The sequence below is a fragment of the Capra hircus genome, chromosome 5, assembly GCF_001704415.2.
Source record: "Capra hircus breed San Clemente chromosome 5, ASM170441v1, whole genome shotgun sequence".
Classification (NCBI taxonomy): Eukaryota; Metazoa; Chordata; class Mammalia; order Artiodactyla; family Bovidae; genus Capra; species Capra hircus.
The window spans coordinates 4,728,792-4,739,539 of record NC_030812.1 but is presented as its reverse complement, the minus strand read 5'-3'; positions in this window follow the sequence as shown (position 1 = coordinate 4,739,539).

The window sequence follows — 10,748 nt, the reverse complement described above, 5'->3', positions numbered from 1 at the left end:
TTGCATCATTTTTTAAAGGTTCCACATATAAGCAGTATAATATGACATTTGTCTTTCTCTCTCTGACTTCACTCAGTATGACAATCTCTAGTTCCACCTATGTTGCTGCAAATGGCGTTATTTAATTCTTTTTAATGGCTCAGTAATTTCCCATTGTAAATATGTACCACATCTTTTTATTCATTCCTTTGTTGATGGACATTTAGTTTGTATTCACGAAGAGACTTTAGTTTAGCACTGGGTTCAGTTCAGAACAAGTCAGCCAAAATTTATAGCCAAGGAACAGAGTTGGTGTGGCAGGGAGAGATTTGGAGGATGGAAAATTACTAGTAGCAGGCCAGAGTGATCAAGTATCAAGGGTGGGAGAGGAGATATTTAATGAGCTATTAAGAGCAATCAAATCTAAAGAGTAGCAGAAATTTTCTCTAAACTGATTTGGTAGGATTTTCCTTGAAATTGGGCTAAGCACAGTTGACAAGGATGGAGAAAAGTGTGCAAAGTCAAGGCCCCCCATGAGGAACAGGGTTTAGAGAAGTCTGACTAAGAGTTTGGTCAGGAAGAGTGTCTTATCAATATGCATATTTGACTACTTCCTGTTTTGTCTTCCTTTCTACACTAGATTTTAGTTTATCATCTCAACTTTAGCTGACTTTGATGCATATTTTGCTCAAAAAGAAGGCTGCAGTGGAATTTCTAAATTTCACCTTTGCATTATATGTCAATAGAGACAGAATGCAAAGAGTTATTAGCACTGGGATCAATTCTACTCATACTTAAACAGAGTGGCCACTTTTAAAAGTATGAATTCAAAGATGATGTTAAGATAAGAACGGAGTAACATACATTTTAAACTCTCATAACTGAGGGGCTTCTCAGGTGGTGCTAGTGGTAAAGAACTCGCCTGCTAATGAAGGAGATGTAAACAACATGGGAGCGATTCCTGGGTTGGGAAGATCCCCTGGAATAGGGCATGATAACCCACTCCAGTATTTTTGCCTGGAGAACTCCATGGACAGAGGAGCCTGGCAGTCTACAGTCCATAAGGTCACAAAGAGTCATACTCGACTGAAGTGACTTACAGCACAAAAAAGCTGCACTTGTCTATCTACGAATATTTCTAAACACTTTCTTTAGCATTCATGTTTTGAGGAAGAAACATTTACTGAAGGTTCATGTCCTCTTGTGCTTCTTAATTTGAGAAATAGTCCAAATATGAGTTGACTCAACTTCAGCATAAAAAGCTGCCTGGTACTTCCTTTTCTGTTTCTCTATGGAGTAATGCTGTTCTGAGTTCGTAAGGCATGAGAGAAGTTCTTACTGTGTACTCCATTAAGTTCCTTCAGGGCCTCTCTGCTGGGGTGACCTCAGAGAATGACTCATGCACTTCAGTGGTTATGCTACTAGTTTCTTACTAATTGAGCAAAGATCTCTGTACACACTGCAAACTGTGTGCAGGAAAATCAGACGCTATGTGGAGAGGCTGAGAGAGCTGGCACTGTGTCTTTATTTTCTGTCTTTAGCTTCTGCACTACCCAAGACTGGGGAAGCCTAATAACTGCATGCTGGACTATTCCTCTTAGTCCAAGAGGCATCTATCTTCTGTCAGTTCACTATGGTCCATTGACAAGACAGAGACCCATGACCCTTCACCTTATACTTTCTTCAGTATGGCATGGTGTGACCTGGCATGTTCTCAGTTAGGGTTGAGTTCATTATGGTCCTGGAAACTGTGTATTATTAGCCACATTTGGGGGCCAGCATTAAGTAAGTTGCTCAAGTTCACACAGTTAGTAAATGAAAGAAGTGAATTAAACTCAGGTTTATCTCTCTTCTTTACACGGATGACTCACACATCTTGGTGTGTGGACCATTAGAATGTCTACACTGTAACAACTCATCACTGCTTTTAATCAACTCTTCCCAGTGTTTTAATCAGCAGAATTTTATTTCTCACAGTTTTGGAGACTGAGATGTCCCACCGTCTGGGTGCCAGCTGACTCAGCTCCTGGAGAGGCCCTTTTCCTGGCTTGCAGAGGGTCACCTTCTCAAAGTGTCCTCACAGGCTGGAGAGGGAGAAAAAGAGAGAGAGAAGACACAGATCCCATCCTGGGGACCCAGTCTTCATGATCTCATCTAAATCGAGTTACTTCCCCAAAGTAATTACCTCCTAACCATCAAATTGGGGGTTAGGGCTTTAGCATGTGAATTCTGAGGGTTCACATTCAGTCAATACACCCTCTAATTCAGAATCTCCACTTCAAATCATGCTAAGTAAACAGATGCCTACTTGGCTGTTGGAAAAGATGAGCTCTGGAGTTACAGCACTTGTAAGAGCTCAGTCTTTAAATCTGTGCTGTATAGAGTTAGAACTACTAGCCACATGGGGCTAATGAGCACTTGAAATGTGGCTAATCTAAACTGAGATGTATTTGAAATGCAAAACACACATCCAGTTTTTAGTATGAAACAAAGGATGAAAAACATTTCCTTTATACTTCTAATACTGATTATGTGTTGAAATGACAATATTTTGAATATGTTGATTAAATAAGGTTTATTATTAAAATTAATCTCGCCTGTTTCTTTTTACTTTTTTTTTTTTAATGTAGCTACAAGAAAATTCAAAATAACATATGTGGTTGCTTTTTATTTTTTTAGACAGTGATGTTTTAAGTAAATAACCTCATTAAGTAAGTCATGTAACATTAAGTAAGTAACATCATTAAGTAAGTAATGATGTTCAGTATGAATATACTAACACAGAAGTATGCACTGATAGAGTTAAGGAATATTATTACCTAGGAACTCTGTGTATAAAACCGTAATTACAAGAATATTTTATTTTTTATAATTCTCCAAATATATAATAAATTCTATTTTTTATCAACATGAGATTAAAATTAGAACTTGGTGACAATGCTAGTTCACTTCAAGTCAGAAGGGTCTATAGATTCTGTCCTAATGTACTCTTGCATAACAGTTAAAATATAGCATTCTTATTATTCAAGTGTTCATATCCAAATCACTACAGTTACCGGGTGACATAGGCCTACAGCAGGCATAACAGACATAAATTTGTTAATAAACTTATATACATTACTTTCAATTGGAGCATTCCGATTTCCTTATCACTAACACCTAATCCTTACACTTTGATTCTTCAAAAGAAAATTCCTTTTAAATAATCTCCCACATTTTATTTTGAATTCTTGGTCCTCATTTAACATGTTTTCCTTAAACAGTCCTTTTCTGATACAGTAGAGTTATCCTAAAATAATTGACATGGCTACATTTTCAAAATCACTATAAATTCTAACAGGATATAAATGTACTTTCTAAATCAATAAACATCCAGAAATGAATAAATATTAATAGATGAGTGTTTGTGTAGTGCTTACTTTACACTGAGTAATGCTGCTAGGTTTAGGTATTTATGAGTTAAATTTGTTAGGCATCTAAATATGACCTGATGTTTTCATGTAGGAATACAAGGTATAAATGGTCAAAGAGATAATGGAGCCAATATAATCTTACAGCATTGAGACTTATCCAAAGTTTGCACTATTCACATAGCTACACATTTCAGCCTAGTTAATTTCCCAATTCTGAGAAGGAAATTATCTTGAACTTGCTGTACCCTAAGGAAATGGTGCTTTCAATAGCAATTTAGTTGCTTCCTTTGAATTTTTTTCCTGGCTTTTTTTGGGGGAAAGTTTCACTGCTAAAGCAACTTCTAAAACATTTTTTGTTAGTTGTGGTTCTGGGTAACTATGTTATGTTTTTATTACAGGCATTATAGGATTATTTGATTTCTTAAAGTTTGCAACTTTTTTGGGGGTGTTAGTTCTAAAAGGTCTTGGAGGCCTTCATAGAACCATTCAACTTTAGCTTCTTCAGCATTACTGGTTGGGGCATAGGTTTGGATTACTGTGATATTGAATGGTTTGCCTTGGAGACGAACAGAGATCATTCTGTCGTTTTTGAGATTGCATCAAAGTACTGCGTTTCGGACTCTTTTGTTGACCATGATGGCTACTCCATTTCTTCCAAGGGATTCCTGCCCACAGTAGTAGATATAATGGTCATCTGAGTTAAATTCACCCATTCCAGTCCATTTCAGTTTGCTGATTCCTAGAATGTTGACGTTCACTCTTGCCATCTCCTATTTGACCACTGCCAATTTGCCTTGATTCATGGACCTAACATTCCAGGTTCCTATGCAATATTGCTCTTTACAGCATCAGACCTTGCTTCTATCACCAGTCACATCCACAGCTGGGTATTGTTTTTGCTTTGGCTCCATCCCTTAATTCTTTCTGGAGTTATTTCTCCACTGGCCTCCAGTAGCATATTGGGCACCTAATGACCTGGGGAGTTCCTCTTTCAGTATCCTATCATTTTGCCTTTTCATACTGTTCATGGGGTTCTCAAGGCAAGAATACTGAAGTGGTTTGCCATTCCGCTCTCCAGTGGACCACATTCTGTCAGACCTCTCCACCATGACCCACCCATCTTGGGTGGCCCCACATGGCGTGGCTTAGTTTCATTGAATTAGACAAGGCTGTGGTCCATGTGATCAGATTGGCTAGTTTTCTGTGATTATGGTTTCAGTGTGTCTGCCCTCTGATGTCCTCTTGCAACACCTACCATCTTACTTGGATTTCTCTTACCTTGGATGTGGGGTATCTCATCATGGCTGCTCCAGCAAACCACAGCTGCTGCTCCTTACCTTGGATGAGGGGTATCTCTTCATGGCCTCCCCACCTGACCTTGAACATGAAGTAGCTCCTCTAGGCTGGAATGCAAAAGTAGGAAGTCAAGAAACACCTGGAGTAACAGGCAAATTAGGCCTTGGAGTATGGAATGAAGCAGGGCAAAGGCTAATAGAGTTTTGCCAAGAGAATGCACAAGTCATAGCAAACACCCATTCCAACAACACAAGAGAAGACTCTACATGTGGACATCACCAGATGGTCAACACTGAAATCAGATTGATCATATTCTTTGCAGCCAAAGATGGAGAAGCTCTATACAGTCAACAAAAACAAGACCAGGAGCTGACTGTGGCTCAGATCATGAACTCTTTATTGCCAAATTCAGACTTAAATTGAAGAAAGTAGGGAAAACCACTACACCATTCAGTTTAGTTCAGTTCAGTTCAGTAACTCAGTCACCTCTGATTCTTTGCGACCCCATGAATTGCAGCACACCAGGCCTCCCTGTCCATCACCAACTCCTGGAGTTCACTCAGACTCACGTCCATCGAGTCAGTGATGCCATCCAGCCATCACATCCTCTGTCATCCCCTTCTCCTCCTGCCCCCAATCCCTCCCAGCATCAGAGTCTTCTCCAGTGAGTCAACTCTTCGCATGAGGTGGCCAAAGTACTAGAGCTTCAGCTTTAGCATCATTCCCTCCGAAGAACACCTAGGTCTGATCTCCTTCAGAAAGGACTGGTTGGATCTCCTTGCAGTCCAAGAGACTCTCAGGAGTCTTCTCCAACACCACAGTTCAAAAGCATCAATTCTTCGATGCTCAGCTTTCTTCACAGTCCAACTCTCACATCCACACATGACCACTAGAAAAACCATAGCCTTGACTAGACGGACCTTTGTTGGCAAAGTAATGTCTCAGCTTTTCAGTATGCTATCTAGGTTGGTCATAACTTTCCTTCCAAGGAGTAAGCATCTTCATGGCTGCAGTCACCATCTGCAGTGATTTTGAAGCCCCAAAACATGAAGTCTGACACTGTTTCCACTGTTTCCCCATCTATTTCCCATGAAGTGATTGGACCAGATGCCATGATCTCAGTTTTCTGAATGTTGAGCTTTAAGCCAACTTTTTCACTCTCCTCTTTCACTTTCATCAAGAGGCTTTTTAGTTCCTCTTCATTTTCTGCCATAAGAGTGGTGTTATCTGAATATCTGAGGTTATTGATATTTCTCTTGGCAATCTTGATTCCAGCTTGTGTTTCTTCTAGCCCAGCATTTCTCATAATGTACTCTGCATAGAAGTTAAATAAGCAGGGTGACAATATACAGCCTTGACGTACACCTTTTCCTATTTGGAACCAGTCTGTTGTTCCATGTCCAGTTCTAACTGTTGCTTCCTGACCTGCATATAGGTTTCTCAAGAGGCAGGTCAGGTGGTCTGGTATTCCCATCTCTTTCAGAATTTTCCACAGTTTATTGTGATCCACACAGTCAAAGGCTTTGGCATAGTCAATAAAGCAGAAATAGATGTTTTCAGGTATGACCTAAATCAAATCCCTTATGATTATACAGTGGAAGTGAGAAATAGATTTAAGGGACTAGATCTGATAGAGCACTTGATGAACTATGGACTGAGGCTCGTGACATTGTACAGGAGACAGGGATCAAGACCATCCCCATGGAAAAGAAATGCAAAAAAGCAAAACGCCTGTCTGAGGAGGCCTTACAAATAGTTGTGAAAAGAAGAGAAGCAAAAAGCAAAGGAGGAAAGGAAAGATATAAGCATCTGAATGCAGAGTTCCAAAGAATAGCAAGGAGAGATGAGAAAGCCTTCTTCAGTGATCAATGCAAAGAAATAGAGGAAAACAACAGAATGAGAAAGACTAGAGATCTCGCCAAGAAAATTGGAGATACCAAGGGAATATTTCATGCAAAGATGGGCTCAATAAAGGACAGAAATGGGATGGACCTAACAGAAGCAGAAGATATTAGGAAGAGGTGGCAAGAATATACAAAAGAACTGTACAAAAAAGATCTTCACGACCAACATAATCACGATGGTGTGATCACTCACCCTGAGCCAGACATCCTGGAATGGGAAGTCAAATGGCCCTAGAAAGCATCACTACGAACAAAGCTAGTGGAGATGATGGAATTCCAGTTGAGCTATTTCAAATCCTGAAAGATGATGGTGTGAAAGTGCTGCACTCAATATGCCAGCAAATTTGGAAAACTCAGCAGTGGCCACAGGACTGGAAAAGGTCAGTTTTCATTCCAATCCCAAAGAAAGGCAATGCCAAAGAATGCTCAAACTACCGCACAATTGCACTCATCTCACATGCTAGTAAAGTAATGCTCAAATTTCTCCAAGCCAGGCTTCTGCAATACATGAACCATGAACTTCCAGATGTTCAAGGTGGTTTCAGAAAAGGCAGAGGAACCAGAGATCAAATTGCTAACATCCGCTGGATCATGGAAAAAGCAAGAGAGTTCCAGAAAAACATCTATTTCTGCTTTATTGACTATGCCAAAGCCTTTGACTGTGTGGATCACAATAAACTGTGGAAAATTCTGAAAGAGATGGGAATACTAGACCACCTGACCTGCCTCTTGAGAAACCTATATGGAGGTCAGGAAGCAACAGTTAGAACTGGACATGGAACAACAGACTGGTTCCAAATAGGAAAAGGAGTACGTCAAGGCTGATATTGTCACCCTGCTTATTTAACTTATATACAGAGTACATCGTGAGAAACGCTGGGCTGGAAGAAGCACAAGCTGAAATTTCTGTATTTCTAGTTTTATAGTGCTGAATGGAATACACAGTGCTTTAATAAGGAATCAAATGCTCATCCATCACCCCAGCCTGTCCATGCTAGAATATCTGGTTAAAGTACATTCCTGAACTCTGTGCCATGGAAACAGAACAAGAGTAACTTCCCCATACATCTCTGGGATTCATACTAATAATCCCTTGAGCTAGCTCAAGGAGTTCACCTGTGGCTTGCATATTAAAAATAAAAACAAGCATTCTAAGTACATAGGCTGTGTGGTTCTAGGAGGGCCAAAAACAGATACGGGAAATACTACTTAAGACGCAACTATTCCTTTCACCACATGATGATACAAAGAACATCTATGGATTGAGTTTTTGTTCATGCTATTTAAAATAAAGAAAACCTTAATTAAAATAACTCTGTAGTAAGAATGTCCTTCAGTTGATACAGTTAGAGAAATTGAATTTGAAATAACCTAATAAAATAGAAAAATCTACTGAATGGAATTAGGATATATTCTGAAAAAACAAAACAAATGGTTCACGTGAAACAGTGGGGTGAAAATAGGCACTCCCTGTTTCTCTCTGTTTGGATTTCATCTTTCTCTCCATGTGGTATGCTGTATAGCCTCAGAGCCTCATATACTAAAATTTTAGCCAGCAATGAGGACCTGCCTCAAATGTCTGCCTGGACCCCCCAAACCAAAGACCATGACTGGACCCAGCTGTGGTCAGTGGACCATCACTCAAACTCGGGAGCCAGAACCACAATAATGACACTGTTAACATTTTGGACCAGGTGATTCTTTACTGCAAGGGCTGCCTGTGCACTTTAGGATGCGGAGCAGCATTTCTGGCCTCTAACCATAGATACCAGCAGCACCTTCCTGGTTGTAACCATCAAAAATGTTTCTAGGCATTGTCAAATGTCATGGGAGGTGAGGTAGCAAAATTGCCCCCAGTTAAGAACCCCTGGCCTACAGCAATCATACTGCATGAAACCACCAGAGGATATGCTGAAGAGCAGATGTACAAGAGTGGAAGTTACATGTATAGATACATATCAGGTTTGTCACAGCGGGAACAGAACATGGTATCCTGAAGAATGCTTACTTATAAATGCATCAGAATGTTCAGAAATCAATTTGTTCTCAGTCCTAGAGTGAACCACTTCGCAAGTGCAGTTTCCTCAGTTTAAAAGTAGAAGCAACACCAACGACAGAGAGTGGCTTTGAGTATTAAATAATTATGTAAAGCACTTTGGAAACTATGAAATGGCCCATAAATATAAGATAATAATAATAAATGAAATCTCTGTGGTCCACTGGGGAAGGGAATGGCAAACCACTTCAGTATTCTTACCTTGAGAACCCCATGAACAGTGTGAACAAGCAAAAAGATATGACACTGAAAGGTGAACTCTCCAGACTGGTAGGTGCCCAATATGCTACTGGAGAAGAATGGAGAAATAACTCCAGAAAGAATTGAGAGAGTCAATTCCTAGGCAGACTGATAGGAAGCTGAGGGTCCCCAAGGAGGAGGTGGGGTCTGGGGCTCTCGAAGAGGAAACAGGGGTCTGGAGTTCTCAAGGAGGAGGAAACAAACATCTTTTTTTTTTTTTTTCCTCTACATTCCTTAGTCTTAGTCACATAAAATGCCTTTTTCATTAAGCCTGGAACAGATGATTACACAACAAACAGCTCAGTTTAAACTCTGTACTGGGGATTATATAACAACAATGTGTCCTGCTTGAGCACAGTTTCTCTTTCCTGAAAACCTTCTGACTAATCCTGATATTTTAGAATGTATATTATGGGAGTGGTCTGGTAAGATCTTTCTATTGTTAACTTCTAATCCTGTTACCTTAAAATGTAAATTGTGGGAGTGATACGAAGTGAAGTGAAAGTCACTCAGTCATGTCCCATTCTTTGCAACCCCATGGACCATACAGTCCATGGAATTCTCCAGACCAGAATACTGGAGTGGGTAGCCTTTCCCTTCTCCAGGGGATCTTCCCAACCCAAGGGTCGAATCCAGGTCTCCTACATTGCAGGTGGATTCTTTACCAGCTGAGCCACCAGGGAAGCTCAAAAACTGGTCTCGAAGTGAAGAAATTGTGGGAGTGGGTATGGTAAAATTTTTACAACCTTGAGATTTTTGATTTATTGTAATAACCAATTTAAAAAGTATATAACTCCTTAGCTTAGACTAATGAGGGGGGGAACTCTCTGTCCCTCTTCTGAAGTCTGTGTCAGAAGCTTTCTCTGTCCCTTTCATACTTTAATAAAACTCTGCTACACAAAAGCACCCGAGTGATCAAGCCTGGTCCCTGGTCCTGAAGCTAAATCTTTTCCGGAGATCATGAATCTGATGCCATTCACTAAGCTATCAGAATGAAGAGATGGAGTCAAAGTGAAAACAACATCCAGTAGTGGATGGGACTGGTGACAGAAGCAAGGTCCGATGCTGTAAAGAGCAATATTGCATAAGAACCTGGAATGTTAGGTCCATGAATCAAGGTCCTATCTTCGACCTTTAGGTCAAACAGGGGATGGCGAGAGTGAACATCGACATTTTAGGAATCAGCAAACTAAAATGGACTGGAATGGGTGAATTTAATTCAGGTGACCATTATATCTACTGTGGGCAAGAATCCCTTAGAAGCAATAGAGTAACCCATATAGTAAAAAGAGTCTGAAATGCAGTACTTGGATGCAATCTCAAAAACAACAGAATGATCTCTGTTCATGTTCAAGGCAAAGCATTCAATATCGCAGTAATCCAAGTCTATGCCCCAACCAATAATGCTGAAGAAGCTGAAGTTGAATGGTTCTACGAAGACATTCAAGACCTTCTAGAACTAACACCCCCCAAAAGATGTCCTTTTCATCCTAGAGGACCAGAATGCGAAAGTAGGAAGTCAACAGATACCTGGAGTAAAGGCAAGTTTGGCCTTGGAGTACAGAATGAAGCAGGGTAAAGGCTAACAGTTTTGCCAAGAGAATGCACTGGTCATAGTAAACACCCTCTTCCAACAACACAAGAGAGGACTGTACACATGGACATCACCAGATGGTCAACACTGAAATCAGATTGATTATATTCTTTGCAGCCAAAGATGGAGAAGCTCTATACAGTCAGCAAAAACAAGACCGGGAGCTGACTGTGGCTCAGATCATGAACTCCTTATTGCCAAGTTCAAACTTAAATTGAAGAAAGTAGGGAAACCACTAGACCATTCAGGTATGACCTAAATCAAAT